This window comes from Rattus norvegicus, chromosome 1 (genome assembly GCF_021556685.1).
Source record: "Rattus norvegicus strain SHRSP/BbbUtx chromosome 1, alternate assembly SHRSP_T2T, whole genome shotgun sequence".
NCBI lineage: Eukaryota > Metazoa > Chordata > Mammalia > Rodentia > Muridae > Rattus > Rattus norvegicus.
The window spans coordinates 124,927,289-124,945,338 of record NC_141534.1 but is presented as its reverse complement, the minus strand read 5'-3'; the positions used below and the strand labels follow the sequence as shown (position 1 = coordinate 124,945,338).

Below are 18,050 nucleotides of genomic sequence, written 5' to 3'. Positions count from 1 at the left end.
TTCCATAAAATTTTATAGCACTATTTTTTAATTTGTGTGAAGGATATTATTGTTCATCAAATATATACATATGTAGTATTTTACATAACATGTTGTTATATATTTTATATGAGTATTGTATGTCATATTTTATAAATGATATTGCTTCTACGGTTTGTTCCTCAAAATATTTGTTATTTCAGGACATGGATTTTCATTAATTTATTTATATTGCTACATTGCTAAAAGTAACTATCAGTATTGTCAGGTTTCTGCTGAAGCATTTAGGAACTTTCATGCATAAAATCATATCTTATTCAAAGGAATCTCCTAATATTGTGCTGAATAGGACAGGAAGAATGAACTTCCTCATCTTGTTCCTGATTTTAATGAAAATGTTTTGAGTTTCTCTCCATTTGACATGATGCTCCCTCTGATTTTCTTGTATGTTGTTTTATTTTTCAGAAATATGTTCTGTTTATCCTTACCAGTGACCACATTTCTAAGGAAACAGGACACTTGCTACCCCATTAGTATGGGTAACATTATCTATGTTAGTAAGAATGTGTGCAGATACAGTTGGAATATTGAGAAGTCCTCCTTCTTCCTTTCTTGAATTTGTGCTCAATCTTGTGAGGGGTACACTTGTAACCCTAACCAGAGGAAGCCATGTTTACAACAGTTAAGTCTTTTATAGAGACATCCCATAGCATTCATTCCTGACCTCTAGCTTTTACCCAGTATGGGAAGTTTAGAATTCCCAATTGTGTCTGAGTACAGACTGTTGCTTATTCACAGTCCTTTATGTAATTATTTATCAATGTGCATACAAAAACATTGGTAATAATTTTGTTATGAACTGAATTAATTATCAACACATACTGAAGGACATAATAGAAATATTTAAAAGGGAATTTGACAAAATGGAGATTTACAAAAGCAACATTAATGTGTTCTCTGCTAGGACCTTTAAGTTCCCTGGCCAAGTTTATTGACCATTTTGTAATATCATTTCTAAATTTTCTCCTGTAGAAGTGGCCTCAATTCTAATTAATAATATAGTTGGTTAAACACAAAATACACTTTGAACAATTGAAATTTTAGTGCATTTTACCAGGCCAGTAATTATTGTAGCATATAAAGATTATTAATTGATAAGGAAACCATTAGTTTTTTCTAGAAGGAGCCTGAATTGTGTTTACTGGCATTATGAAAGAAAACCACCAGAGAAACTTTCCTGGATGGCTCAAAGTTGAATTCTCTATGTCCAGCAAACAAAGTTTATTGTGTGTATACATCATGATCTTATCATGAAATCTACTTGGGCAGGCTTTCTTCTTTGTTCTAATGTATATGTTTTTATGTTGAGAGACAAAGCATTAGGATTCAAAAATTTACTGTCAAGCTACCATTGAGTTCATATGATTTGGCTGTCTACTACTTTGAATAACACCTTCCATGAATGTGATTTCTATAATCTACCATATTAAATTGATTTCTCCTTTACAAACATTTGTATATTGGAAATAGCTTCATGGTTAGAGATGGGAGATCATGTTTAGTTTTTTCTCTCAGTAGTGAGGGCTTATCAACTTTATGCAAATCACATGCATGTTGTAATGATCTACATGTGATCATGTGTGAGTTAGTTAGGTCTGTTACATCTGGAAGACATTGTTTCCGTCCCCACTGGCTCTTAGATTTCTCCCAACACAAAGATTCATGAGAGGTGAAGGAAGAGTATTGATAGAGAATTTTCATTTATGATTGAGTTATCAAATCTCTTTTACTCTCTGCACAATGTTCAGGTATGTGGCTCTGCCTTTGTTCCCAACTATAACCGGTAGTAACTTCTGAGATCATGGTTGAGCAATATACTTATTAAACGGAATAACAGAATGTCACTAGGATTCTTTAAATTGCCACATTTCTTTTGCTGAAAAAAAAAAGCGGTGTTTGGAATGTCCCTTGGTCCACAATCTACGTATTTCCCTTTCCTTGACCATATGAGCAATGTGAGGAATGAGTCTCATTTTCTGGGTATTGAATCCAATCAAATGATTGTTACTTACGCTCACCATATTTGTACCACTATTACACCCATGTACACTGTAGAGAGCTCACCATTGTCATTGAAGAATTTCAGCTATGTTCCTCTTTGCTTTTCTCCTTAGGAAGTATGAATAAATTTTCCAATCCATGAACACTATCTACAAGGGTGAATATTCCAGTTAGTCACCAACTGAAACATCTTCATGTTCAATGAGATAGGTAAGTGTGGTTCCATCAATATGGCTTTGCTATCAGTTTTTGTAAAGCAACCAATAATGTGGGTAGTAACATATGTTGGTTGAGAGTTTCTCTGAGATCTCAGTCATCAAAACTCAATTACATGTACCCCATATATGGTACTGGAGGGGTTTTGGTTGTAAGAGAAGGCAGTAAGGCTGTACTCTCCCCATTTTTTGGTGATGCATTTTAAGAATATCCATTTACATATTACATATTGAGGAGCCTCTACTGTAGTGCTTTTCTATAACATTCTTCAGATGGTCCACAGATTCTGTCTTCCCCTACCCTACTTTCATCCATTTCTGTATTTAATATTACTATTCCAATATCATATTACATCAAATATCTCCAGATTTAATTATACTTTTTAGTTATTCAGGAAAAACTTCCATCCTTTACAGTTCCTTACTCCATATCTTACCACTGAGAATTTAAGGATTCTTACAGGCATTTGTAAGAATTAAAAGTTAAGAAGCAGTTGTAAGTGATAACATCTAAATTTTTCTTTGGGGTTCTGAGTACCTCACTCAGGATGATTTTTCTCAGTCACAATGACTTTTCTCTAGTTCTATCTGCTTAAGTAAGAGTTCCACGATTTCATTATTTCAAGAAGTGAGTTATATTTCATTGTGTAAATGTACCATATTTTCAATATTCATTCAGTTGTTTATGGACACAGTGTTGAGGGATATCTAGGCTAAGAATTCAGAACCCAAAATGTCGATGCATCGATCATAAATGGAAGAGAGAACAAAACATTTCCAGGAGATAGAGGAAGGGAGGGACCTGGAAGGAAGTGAGGGGGGAGAGGGAAAAAGAGGGACAAGATCAGGTATTGGAAGGGATAGAAGAGAAGTACAGAAAGTCAGGAAACTGGATAGAAATAATTAGCAGTGGGGAATGTGGAACTGAGTGTAGCTACTAAGAATTCTCAGATGCCAGCAAAACAAGAGGCTCCCAGGACCAAACAGGGATGACTTTAGCATAAATAACCCACAAAGGAGAGATAGAACCTGAAGAGAACACCTGCAGTAAATAAGCAGAACCCCTAGTTGAGGAATGGGGCCACCCACCCATCTCAAAAATTTTAATCCAGAAATGTTCCTGCCAAGAGGAAAGACAGGGACAAAAAATGGAACAGAACCTGAAGGAAAGGCCATCCAGAGACCGCCATATCTAGGGATCCGTTCAGTCTGCAGATACCAAACCCTAACACTACTGTCGATGTCAAGAAGCACTTGTAAACATGAGCATAATATGGCTGTTCCGTGAGTGAGTCTATCAGCACCTAAGCAAAATAGTTGCAGATACAGGCAATCATCAGGCTGAGGCTTGAAGACCACAATGGAAGAGCTAGGGCAAGTACTGAAGGAGCTGTAGGGGATTGTATCCCCATAGGAAGAACAGTATGAATTAAGTAGACTACACAGAGCTACCAGAGACTAAACCACCAACCAAAAAGTATACCTCGAGTTCAACAGGGCTCTAGATACATGTGTAGCAGAGTATGGCCTTATCTGACATCCACAGGGGGATGCCAGTTGGTACTTTATGCCCCACCATAGGATAACGCTATAGTGGTGAGGCAGGAGTGGATGAATCGGTGGAGAAGCAAACTCATAGAGGCAAAGTGGATGGGGAGAGCGGGATGGGATGGGGTGTTGTGAAGGGATAACAGGTTAAGGGGTTATCATTTGAAATGTCAATGAATAAAATGATTAATTAAAAATTGTGACAAGTTACTTAAAAAGTAATCATTCAATGTGAGAATGACCATGTTATTTTCCTCAGAATCCAAGGAGGTTGCAGTGCTCTTGTCAGCTCTAGATGCAGAATCTTCCCACAGTTATGTCCATTAATACTCTCAGATCACTGCCAAGAATTGTACTCGTTTTCAGTAAGGCCAGAAAACTGGCTGTGTACTATGTGGAGATGCATTGTGTGATATGAGAACATTCAGCCCAAAAGGTGAATGCTGTTTGCCTCTGAATGCATGTATGTCTCAGAATTCCCTGATAGGATAGTTTATTCTCCCCTGTTTTTTTTATTCCTCACAGGGGTACAGGACAAATCAGTTCCTTGTTAAAGCAACCACTGAAGCCTCCCTACAGGATGATTACACTAAAAAGGCTTCAACCTCCATCTCTATTAAAAAATGATCTGTCCAACATGCCTTTCCATGTTAAAGAATTTTTGTCTGCAATTTTCTATTAAACTTTGATAGGTTATAGTTTTTTTCCTAGATTAAAAAGCCTGCTGTATCTAAAGTATACATTTCCTCTCTTACACACACACACACACACACACACACACACACACACACACACACACACACATATATATATATATATATATATACTGTTTTGTAACACTTCTGAAATATTTTGGTTGCAAAATCAGAGAGGGTATTTAAGGAAATAAATATTGTCCACTAATAATTGCTTACATATGATTAATTCTATTATTACTTTTGTATACTATGTTATGGATTTCAACAATTTGAGCTCTATTTTTTCAAGGAATATCCACAAATGGTTAAGGGAAAAAATCATAAAATTTACATAGTATATTGATGCTAGCAATTTGGTATCATGATGCATCACTCACATTTCCTTTCCTGTTATCCATCCCCCATTTAAGCTCAAAAATCTTTAATGTATATCATGATCATACTTTCTTCTACATGCACTGTTTTAATTATTTAATGACCATGAATCTATGGAATGAACCATCCACATAGGTTTATGGAATCTATCAACTATTTTGTGTATATCATTATTATTTTTTTGCAGACATTTTATTTTACTTTTCTTAGTTCTTTAAGAATTTCATACAACATATATTATCTTTTTTATTATTATTTTAAAGATCTATTTTATTTATTATATATAAGTATACTGTAGCTGTCTTCACACACAACAGAAGAGGGCATCAGATCCCATTACAGATGGTTGTAAGCCACCATATGGTTGCTGGGATTTGAACTCAGGACCTCTGGAAGAGCAGTCGGAGCTCTTAACCACTGAGCCATCTCTCCAGCCCTATTATCATTATTTTTTTTTATTTTTTAACTTAAGTATTTCTTTTTTTTATTAACTTGAGTATTTCTTATTTACATTTTGAGTGTTATTCCCTTTCCTGGTTTATGGGCAACATCCCCCTAATCCCTGCCTCTCCTCTTCTTTATAGGTCTTCCCCTCCCCATTCTCCCCATGTATATCATTATTATTATGCCACATAGTTTTACACAGAAAATACTATATGTGCTAAACTGAAAATTACATACATTAACTTACATAATATAAAGAAACACTGCCTTCCCATTTAAACAATAAAATATGCCTACTCATTTTATACAAGTATACAAGTCTATGCATGATTTTCTATTCTCTGAATATTTTTCATGGGTACACTAATTTATTGGTATGATTATGACTTATTATGGGTTGATTTAAATCAGTATGACTTAGCACAGTAATAGTGGTAGATGTGCAAGTAGTATGAAGGCCCTGTTTAAGTGCATGATCCTACTAAAGAAAAGAGTGCCAATTATAGATTTCATTTTGTGACACAATTCCAATTAAAAATTTTGGTTATTCTCATGATAGGCAATTCGCCATTGTATCAGTTGAAATTAATTGGCAGGAAGTATTTCCAAGCTTGACAAAGTGGTGATTACGTCTTTCCTGCAGTAGCCTGCTTCATATATTCTGGTACTATGAAAGCTTTCCACTAATATAAACAGTAGAATCAAGCTTATTGGACATTGCTAGATAAATTTTTCTCTGATCTTTGACTTAAGCACGTGTTGACTTCAGCCATAGGGTCTTAATTTCAAGTTCTGTATGGTAAGCAAGAAGGTTTGTAATGGACTGAATTGGAAGTCTCTGGAATGTAAATTCAAAGTAGACAACCCAATACTGATACTGGCTCTGGATGACGTATTTGTTAGGCTATACTATCCAGTGGAAAATCATTGTCTTATTACTAGTTAACCCTATTTGAAAATGTTTATATGTATATTTGTGTAGTGAAGTCTCTTTTACAGAACTTTGTTTCCATATGCCTTATTCAAAATGACTTTAGGGATATTTATCCTTCCTCATATTCACTCTGCAAATCTCAGCTTCAACAAGCATCACTATTTAATTCAGTGGTTTGTATATGCTTGGCCTAGCTAGTGGCACTATTTTGAGATGTAGTTTTCTTGGAGTAGCCTCAAAACTGCTATGCCTCTACCTTGAAGATAATAGACTGAACCTCTGAACCTATAAGTCAGCCACAATTCAATGTGATCCTTATAAGAGTTACATTGCTCCTGGTTTCTGTTCACAGAAATAAAAGCCTTTCTAAGACACTTAGTCTGTCACTAGTTTCCCTTCATCTATATACCAGTTTTTTTTTAAATCTCCACTCCAGTGAAGTAGAGACCCATGATATTATTAGTTTTCTGAACTATATATTTATCCCAAATAGAAAATACATATGTGAAAATTATTTTTAACTTTTTAAATATTAATTTTATATTTTACTCCTTCCCTTTACATTCGGCTTGCTGTCACTCTCTGAAATCACCACCCCTCCCACAACCCTTGCCCTATCCTCCCTCTCCTCTTCTGAACATATTTGGGCTACCTAGGCATCCTGTCACCCGGACAATTCAGAGAAAGGTGATTGCTGTTTAAGCCTGGCAATTCGAGTTTACTCTCTAGAATACATGTACATGTGCATGTAATGAACATTATCCCCAAATTTTTCCTGTGACCATTACATGTTGTCATGGCACAACACACACACACACACACACACACACACACACACACACACACACACACACACAAACACACACACACACTTTATTTAAAATTTAATACCTTAGAATGAATGAATATGGAATATGTATTAGCTCTTGAATTAGTAATTTTTGAAAATTTATTTTTTTCAGACAATATATTCTAATGCCAACTTTCTGTCCTCCCTGACTCTTTCTAACACCACAATGACCTAATTCCTCATGTTCTCACACCACCCCTTGGAAAACATGAAAAGAAAAAACTAACTAGACTGAAACAAAACAAACAACCAAAGGAATCAGAAAAAGTAAAACACAAGAAGCACATAGACATACAGAGATACATGCTTTTAGAGAAAAGCCCATGAAAATATTAAATTTGGATTCATAATGTATGAGAAATTACCAGAATCGTTAAAAATATAATATATTATGAATCAAAAAAATTCAAAATTACCATTGATTCATTAAGGTAGAATGAAACCTCTGCCAGAGTGTGTATTCTACTCCCATGAAACTGTACAGGACCAAACTCATTTTTGATATTAGAAAATTTTGTCAAGTGGAGAGAGATTCTTAGTGAGGAAGATCACATTCAGTTCCAGCTATTAGTGGTTAGACCACACATAATTTTTACCTGAAAAACCTGTGCAAAAACTATTCATGGTTTCCTGATTTATATGAGTCCATATGTGTATCAGTCCTGCTATATCTCGACATTATTGCTGACTTGCTTGGAGTCCTCCCCATATCATTGTGCCTTACAATATTTCTACTATTTCTTCTACAAATCTTTCCTGAGGCATGAGGAAGAGATTGGATGGCAATGACTCATTTACAGAGGGTGATCCAAGGTCTTCCGCTCTGTATATTGGCATATATAGATCTCAGTATCTAGCCCCATCTATTGTATATGCTAGTTTTTGTGATGACAGTAGAGCAGTATATTAATAGGTGGCAATAATAGAATGTTATTAGGAATCATTTTGTAGCTCATTTCTATAGCAGACAATAATACCTGCTTTAAGCCTTAAACTCCAGCATTTTGTCATGAGAAAAATGGTTGAAATGTGTTCTGTCTCATTGTCTCAAATCAAGTCAGATAGTGTTTGCTTACTCTCTTGAAGGTGCCACTATTGAAGCAGTATATCCTGAGTGTGTTAGATCAGATAGTACAGAGATTGGTTGGTGTTTAAGTTTTCCCTCAGTAACTATGCAGAATACATTTAAGTACCAGCAATAGTATTCAAAAGATAAAGGTTTTAGGTAGGCACCTGCTTGTCTTCTCTATGTTCAAAAGAAATTTAGGTATTGTCTTCAACAATAAAGCTATCATCAGTTGTTTGGAGCAATCAATAGCTGAGGCAATAGTTTGAAGTGTTTGGAGCATTACAACGAGGACTCATTGTCCAAAAAAATATAATAGATGTAGCCAATACATTGGGTTCAAGATTTCATTTTGTGGGGAGAGATGTCTAGTTTGGTCATTCCCTCCCATTACTTTTTAAAATTTATTTAATTATTTTATCTATGTTACATATTAAGAACTGATATGACACACAGTTTTAGCTGTCCTCCTTAATATTCCACTCTATCCTCTTCATTCCCCATCTCCATTTAATTGCCTTATCCCAATGTCACTCCCAAATATCCCCATAATTATTTATATTATCTCTCAATCCTCACAAAATCCTTCCCTCCATCCTAATTCTTATATGCCCTTTTCATGTCTTAAAACATCCATATATAAGTTGATACAGACTCTTTTTGTCTTTGAGGATCTCGATAATGCATAATGAGGTTTTGTTATTGTTTTTATTGTTGTTGTTTCGTTGTTTGTTTGTTCCATCCATTTAACTATGAGTCCCATATTTCCATTTTTATGAGCTTAGCAGTATTTTTTGTAATAAAGCATATTTCATTATCAATTTCTCCACTATGGAAAAGAAGGGTATTTCCTAATTATAAGTAATGTGAATATTGTAGCAATGAAGAGGAACTAGTAAGCATCTCTATAATATGATATGGATTCCCATGGATGTATGTCCAACAATGGTACACCTGTAACTTTAGGTCAACCATTCCCAGAAATCAAACTGATTTCCAAAGGGGCAGTACTAGTGGTTTTTTTTTCACCAGCAGTGGATGAGTTTTATTATTACTTATCATCCTAATTAGCATGTATGAACTTTACCATACTGATTAGTGAAAAATAAAGTTGTGATATGGTTATAATGTGCATATTTGTGATTACTAAGGATGGTGAACTTTTCAGTGAATGAAACCATCATTTCATGGTCACTTATGGGTAATTAGAGAAAGAAATTTGTCTTTGAATACCAAAAAGATACATAAGTAACAGACGTGGAAATTGGGGTACAGAAGGCAATGGAAAGATTAGTATTCAGAGGCAAACCATAGCGAATAAAGTACCTAAATCATTGAAACACACTTTAGTTGGGGATATTAAGCAATTTCAACACACTCACACAAACACACACACACACACACACACACACACACACACACACACACACAATTTTGCTGTTTCATCAGTATAAAAGAAACCATCCAGAATATGAATACAAATTTGTTAATAAATTTATGAAACATGTAGTTCCTGAATAGGGATATGAAGATATGAAGCTCTACGCTTCATGGTAGATATTTAATAGGAAAAATAAAATAAAAATACGATAGTAGGTAGATCAGCCTACTACAAATGAAATTGTCATTAAAAATTTATTCTCATGGAAGAAAGTACCTTTGGTACTCATAGATAATAGACAAATTATTCATTCTTTTCCTTAAAGACTCAAGCGAAGTTATGCCTGAAAGTTTGTTTACCTCTGTGCTCACACAAATACCTTTCAACAAAACAAGAAGATTGATGGAAAACTCTACAAAAAGTTCACCACAGGTTATACTCCCCTCCTGGTGCACACAACCCCCTGACAGTTCCACGTCCCATACTTCCTCCCGACCCTGCTTCCAATGTCATAGAGGATGCCCCAACCCCACCCAACCCAACCGAACTCTAAACTTCCTGGGGACTCCAGTCTCTTGATGATTAGGTGCATCTTCTCTGACTGAACCCAGACCCAGGAGATCGTTTCTTTATATGTGTTGAAGGCCTCATCTCAGCTGATACATGCAGCCGAGGGGTGATCCAGTGTTTGAGAGATCACAGGAGTCCAGGTTATCTAAGACCGGTGGTCCTCTGACAGTATTCCCCTCCTCCTCACCTTCCTCCAGATTTTCCATAATTCAATCAGAGAGGTCATGTTCATTGGTTGGGTGCACATATCAGCAGATGACTCTTTCAGCTGCTTTTTGATCCTATTGAAGGACAGTCAGGATTGGTCTATTTTCGTGAATGCCCCATAGCCTCAGTATTTATGTCATGTCTTGGGGACTCCCTTGAGCTGGATCCAACTTTGGGCCTGTCAGAACACAGAGGGATCGAAGAATACAATTTAACTTTTTTTTTTATTTTTTCAACAGGATTTACAGAGTCATCTCCAAGATAAAACCTATACTAGTTGGGACATCTAATGTATGCTCTTCTTCAGAGTCGTTGAAAGAATGATGCAGTACCCTGTTTTCTGCCACATCAGGATATACACAAGTCATCACAATTGTTAAAGATCAATGAGAATCCTCTGAGGCTGCCTGACTGAAATAATGGATGGTGAGAAATATTTTGCCAGGAGTACATACATAGTAGAAATTTAAATGTTTAATTTAATTGATTAATTTAATTGACAATTATTATGTGTGATACATTTATTCTTCATTTTGTATTGGTGTACTCTTGCAAATATTTTTCATTTCAGTTGCACTCCAATTTATATAACTAATATGACTTTATTAGTTGAAGTCTTGAAGCTGTGAAAGTGGCAACACACAGCCAGCAAGGATTGGGGCAGTATTTCTGGCAACAGTAATTGAAGGTAACTCCTTTAGTAATAAACATTAACACTTTTAGATTGTCCCAAAACACATACTAGCTTTCATTACAGCTCACCAATTTCCTCTGTACCATTGTGCTTAGAGGCTTTCTGAAAAGAAGACAGTTGTAATCTTTGCTACTGAATGCATTAAGTGCTGAGAATTCAACATGAAGACCTCCCATTCCTCTGAAAATTAGTTTGGTTTTGCATGTAGGACAAAGCTTTTCCTCCTTAAAGAACACTTTAATTTCATATTTTTAATTATTCATTTTAATTGGATATTTTATTTATTTGGATTTCAAATGTTATATCATTTCCAGGTTTACCCTATGCAAAACAATATCCCATTCCCCCTACCCCTGCTTCTATGAGGGTGTTCCCCATTGACCCACCCACTTCTACCTCACTGTCCTGGCATTCTCTTACACTGGGGCATCTAACTGTTACAAGACAAAGTGTTTCTTCTCCCATTGATGCCAGATAAAGCCACACTCTGATAAATATGTGGCTGGAGCCATGAATCCTTCAATGTCTACCTTTGGTTGGTGGTATAGACCCTGGGAGTGCTGGGGGGTATGGTTGGTTGAGATTGTTGTACTTCCTAGCAGGTTGCAAAACTATTCACCTCCTTGAGTCCTTTCCCTAACTCCTCAATTTGCGTCCAATTGTACTGTATCAATCAGTTCAATAATTGGCTGCAAGCATCTGCCTCTGTATTTGTCAGTCTCTTGCATAGCCTCTCAAGAGGCAGCTCTCTCAGTCTCCTGTCAGCATGCACTTCTTGAAATCAGCAATACTGTCTGGGTTGGATGTCTGTACATGGGATGGATCACCATGTGGGGAAATCTCTAGATGGGCTTTCCATTAGGCTGTGCTCTGCACTTTGTCCCTGTATTGCCATTAGATTGGAGAAATTCTGGGTTAAAATTTGGAGATGAGTTAAAATTTGGAGATCCCATTCCCCAACTGGGAGCCTTACCTAACCTCTGGATATTGTCTCTACAATTTCTTCCTCCCTTTGTTGGACAGTTCAGCTAAACTCATCCCCTTTGCTACCTGGCAGCCTCTGGCTTTTCTGGCATCTGGGACTTTCTGGAAGCTAACGACTGTCCCCTATCCCTCATTGCTCTACACATCTGTTCAATTTCCTGACAGTCTGCATATCATTTTGTCCCCTCCTACACCTGATCCTGTCCCTTCTTTCCCCTTCCTCTACTCTTTTCCTCCCAGTAGCTGGTAAGATAATTATGCTTTCTAGGATAAAAATAACTCTGTTTCTAAAGTGTCTTTTTCATGGCATATATACTTAGAAAATATATTGGCTTAAACCAAAATTTGGAAATCTTGATCTTGAGTGTTAGCATTATTCAATTTCTGTTGTTTTACATTTAAGATTTTCTATTATTTATTTTAAAATTTTTCTCTCATTCATTAAATACCCAATGCAGTCCTCTCCCATATCTTTCCTATGATCCAAATCCACTTCTCCAATGTAACTCTCAAAAAAAGCAAGTTTCCCTGAAACATATCAATTAAACATGGCATAGCATGTTACAAAAAAAGTAGGAATGATTCCTTTCAAGACTGAGTGATGCAAACATCAGTGATTTAATTCCTTCTGGATGAACTAATGGAAAGGGTGCTTCAGATTTTCTTGTTACAATTTTTTTTTTAATCTCATTACTAGACTACTTTGAGGAGTGGATTTAAAAGTAGAGCAAATCATGAAAGATGCTTTCTAGGTAATACTGATATTAACTCAGTTTAAAGCTAAATATGTTCTTTCACTTTCAGTACCCTCCATGGAAACTAGGATCCTATCACATCAATGTGAGCCAGTCAGTAGACCTTTGACAGAAAGTAAGTCATAAAAGAGAAGTTTGTTAATATCATGAACAGTATTTAAACTGAGCTTAAGGAAGAAAAAAGACTTTTGGCTTTCAACACCATAAGAACAGCAATGCCAAGAAACCAGAGCTTCCAGGAACTAAACCACTACCAAAAGAGTATACATGGACTGACTTAGTGCTACAACAGCATATGTAGCAAAGAATAGACTTGTTGGAGCACCAGTGGCAATGGAAGCCCTTGGACCTGCCAAGTTTGGACCTCCAGTGCAGGGAAATATGGAGGAGAGGGCAGTAAGGGGAAATGGATCGGGGGAAATACCCAAATGAGGAGGGGGAGAAAATGGGGGGCTTATGGACAAACAGGAAAAGGAATAACATTTGAAATGCAAGTAAAGAAATATGTATAATAATAATAGTAATAATAATAATAATAATAATAATAATAATAATAATAATAATAAAAGTCTTTTGGGGAGGAGAAGGAAAATTTTAGATTTTAGACAAATTGTGCAAATTTTAGGTAAAATTGTAAATTTTAGAAAACAGGGCAACCTTTCAACTAAACCCATAGAAAAAAGACATCTGCTAGATTTCTGAGAAATTTGGAGGATTCATGAGAACATGGCAATTGTTGATATTTGGAAAGCTGAAAACAAGAACCAAAAATTTTGGGCTTTTAGTACCCACATAACAACTTACCACCAAACCATTTCAATTAACGTCCAATCAACTATGTGGTAAAATATTAGAAATTTACTATCAGATAACTAGCTAAAGAACAGACACATGAAAGCTAAGATAGATCTATTGTCAAGTCTTATATAAAAACTGTGTTAGATATTTTCTCACTTTCCATACATCTTCAGTTGATTTTTCCTCATAAAAATACTTGTAAAATATACCAGTATTTGACCTTTGTTTACAATGTAGCTATACAAGTTTCTATAAATACTTCAGAGTTGGAACTTGTATTGAAATAATCCTAAATCTCTCTTACCAGATGCAGACATCCACATTTGGCTATGAGAAAATAATCTTTCCTTTTCCGTTCCAGTTAAATTTCTGTATACATCAATAAATATGTACCCAGATACTTCTAAATTTCTAAACATTTGTAATTGATTAGACCTAAATTTTTAGTATGATACTGCAAGAACTTATCATCTTACCTTTTGCAATTTGCCTGTATTTAAATTTCCAGTATAATGGGGAGAAAATTGCTACATTTGTTTTATTTTTGGATATCAAAATAGATTTAAATTTCTTTTAAATTATTATTCATTTCTCTGTGGCAAAGACAGCCAATAATTAAGGTAAAGTCATTATATGCAAACAGTTTAATCATTAGAATTAGATTTCCATGATTTTAATAATTTCATTCACTTGCTCTTGCTACTTCCTCAAGCAAAGTATCTTCCCAATTTTTCTTAGTTTGTACTTTTTTCTATATTCCTTAACTTACATCTTATATCTACCAAATTATGTTTTCTGTATCTTCATGCGTTTTGTTTCTCTCTTAGGAATGGTTACTTGCTATTATGGATTTGTTTCAGACACTATATTCTAATTGTGTCGCACCCCATTTCTCCTTCCTGGTTCTTGCCACCTCCATATCACATAAATCTCCTTGTTCTCTCTCCACTTAGAAAACATACACACATACACAGAAAACATAAATAAAGTAAAACAAAACAAAGAGCAAAAGTAATCAGAAAATAAATAAATAATACCTCACAAGAAGCACATAGATACAGAGACATAGGTCCCCACAAATGCACCAATTAAAATACAAAATTTGCTGTCCCCTGCCATAATATATGAAAAATCACCAGTATGGTTAAAAATAGTACCTTATGACTCAAAACTAAGAACTCAAAATTATTTTTGATTCACATTTGTTTTCTGTATACTGCGTGGAAAGAGGCCTAATCTTCAGTGTGGATTCTGTACCCAGTAAAGTACTATGGCGGTAAACTATTTTTTCCATTTGGATAATTGATCAAATGGAGATAGCTTCTTGGTGATGTGTGGGAAACTAGGTATCATTCCTGCTCTCAGTACATGGACCACGAATAACTGTGTATTGCACAGACCATGTGCGTGTGTCATTATCTCTCTGTGCTCACATGTACATCAATCCTATTTAGTCTGGAGGTAATATTGCTTTGCTTCCATTTCTCCCAGAACAATGTACTGGCCTTAGTATCTTTGTAGAATGTCTTCTACAAAGTTTTCTGAGCCATGAAGGAGGAATTTAGATGGCAATATGTGATTTATGACAGGAAGATCCAAAGTCTTTCACTCTGCACACTGTCCATATAGAAATCTCTGTGTCTTAGTCCATCTACTGCCTATGTGAACTTTTTTATGATGGTAAAATAATACAATAAATCTACGGGTATAACAATGTTCTTGCAAATTTTTTTATTGATAAATATTTAAACAAATAACGATACCTGCTATCATCCCTATACTTAAGTACTTTGCCATGATAACAATGTCAGAAATGTAATCTGTCTCACTGAGTAACCCTCAAATCCAGTCAGACAGTGGTTGCTTAACCCCTTACAGCTGCCACTACTTTAGCAGTGTATCCTGTAGGCAGCTGACTGTGATCAAATAGTACAAACTTGGGTTGGTGTTTAAATTTTCCCACAGGAACCATGCAGAATAAGTTTAAGTAGCACCAACACTATTCTGTAGGTGACAGCTTTGGTTAGGCACCTGCTTGTCCTCTCTATGCTCAATAGAAATGTAAGTGATTCCTTCCACAATAGAGCCATCATCAGTTAGTACAGAACACTCAGTAGCTTAGGAAAAGGTCTGAGTCCTTTGGAGGGGGTAGAGAATTAAGAAACTTTGGCCAAAAATATATATTAGATATAAACAATATTTTTAATTGGAGATTTAATTGCATGACAAGAGATAGCTGTACCTAGTAGGGCATTCTCTATTCTTGGTGATTTCATTCAAATTACTTTCATTTCTGTTAAATACTAAAATGTTTACAGATTTTCAAAATGGTTTTGGTTATTCCAATTAGTACTTACCTCTATCGTCTTGTCTTCCCATCTACATTTAACATCTCCATTCCAATGAGAACCCAAAGAAATGCTAAAATTGTTTATATTATTACTATTCCTCATTAAATACTTCCCTTTATCTTTTCACTAACTCTATACTGTTCACCTGTGGATTTAAGAATTTTGCAGGTCTTTTGTATGACTTATAAGCTAATATCCAAATATAATCTAATATGTACCAAGTTTGTTTTTGGGGTACTCAGTATATCAGCTTGAGTTTTTTTCTTTTTCCTTTAATTAGGAGTCCCATTATTTGTTTTTCAATACATGAGTAATATTCTATTGCATATTGTACCACATATTCATTAACAATTTTCTTCCGTATGAAGAGCTACACTGTTTTTCTTTAAATTTTTAACTAATACAGCGTCAATGAGGAATTGTGCCTACAATAAGATATGGACTCACATGTCTACATGCATATAATGGTAACCTGGATCTTGAGTTACAACATTCCCAGGTTCCCAAGGTAAAAATCATACTGCTTTTTGAAGGGCAGTCCTTCCACTAGAGTGGATAAGGATTCTTAGTACTCATCATGCTCCCTAGACTTGGTAGTCACTTGTTTTTTTTCCCTTGCCCAAACAAATAATTGAAAGACAAAATTTCATTGTAGTTTTAATATGCACATTCCTGATGGCTAGGAATGTTGACCTTTTCCTTCAGTGAAACTATCATTTGAATGGTCAGTTATGGGTCATTACAGGAAGAGATTTGTATCTGAATACTAAAGGAATAATTATGGGAAATCTATGGACATAAAAATTACAGGAAACAATGGAAGGATAGAATTCAGGAAGAGACCATAGAAAAAACAGCACCCAAACTTTGAATCTTATTTCAGATATCGGCATTAAGCAATTTCATATATATATATGTATATACATATATATATGGATATATATAACGTATCATATATGAGTGTATATACACAAGTATGTATATACACATACTCACAAATTTGTGGTTTCATCAGTACAAAAGAGGCCAGCAAATTGCTGAATACAACTTTTATATGAATTTTAAAATCTTGTAGACCGTATGTAGGTGAAGATAAAGTAGGAAGCACTTAGCTTCATGGGCAGATTTGTGATAGGGGAAAAATATGATGACAGGAAAAGCAAAGAGCCTACAGCAAAGGAAATGTTCATGAGAAATGAATTCTCTAGGCATAAATTACTTTTGGTTCTCATATATCTATGACATAGAATTCATTCGTGCACTTACATCCACAAGCCAAAGTATTCTTAAACGAGTGATTCCCTCATATGGCTCACTGTGTCATACACTATTTGAAAACAGAAAAACAGATGGAAACCTCTACAAAACAATCTTAGTAGAATGCAGAGAGATAACGAATATGAAATAACATTGCTGTTTTCAAAGAATTTAAACAGTCATCTCAAAGTCAAATCCTATATCTGACTTTTACATGAACTATTTAAGGTATGTTCACCTTCAGAGACATAGGAAGAATAAGGATAATGCAGGGCATTGTTAGGTGACATATCCTATTACATACAAATTGACAGAATAATTACAGATCAGGGTGAATCCCTTGAGGCTTACTGAGTTTAAAAGGAGATGGACAGAATTAATTGCCCTGAGCACATACAAAATGCAGATTTAAAAGTGAAACTGATTTATTTAACCATTGTTTAGATTATACTTATACTTCATTCTATATAGGTGCATATTCTGCTATATACTTTTCATTTCAATTTCATTACAATTTATATAACAGAGCTTTATTAGTTGAGGTGTTGAAGCTGGTTGTTCTTTAGAATATCCCATTATTGTGAGAGTTGGCACATTTACTTTCTTCAGCCACCATGGAGGGGGCACTATTTTGGCAACACTAATTGCATATACTTTCTTCAGTGATGGTCATTAGCACTTCTGGATTGACCCAGCATATATGCTATTTTTCATTAGGATTGAGCATTAAGTTCTGTAAAGAGGTTGGGTGGAGGAAAGGTGGGTATTTTTCTGAATGATCTAAATCAGTTGACCTACAGGTGGATCCTGTTTGCTTCTAAATGCAGGTAGCGCTCAGAAGTCAGCATGAAGACAAGCCCATCCCACCCGAGGTTTATTCTGC

At 35.3% G+C, this 18,050-nt stretch overlaps 1 long non-coding RNA gene across 1 annotated transcript in view; it reads left to right on the top strand.

Annotated features, from left to right (window-relative positions):
- Positions 1–18,050, top strand: part of LOC148007686 (uncharacterized) — a 50,395-nt gene that overhangs the window by 30,209 nt on the left and 2,136 nt on the right. Inside the window, exons 4-6 of the long non-coding RNA XR_015646674.1 lie at positions 2,154–2,250; positions 10,568–10,754; positions 10,900–11,016. This is a non-coding gene — a long non-coding RNA (uncharacterized LOC148007686). The remainder of the gene's footprint in view (positions 1–2,153; positions 2,251–10,567; positions 10,755–10,899; positions 11,017–18,050) is intronic.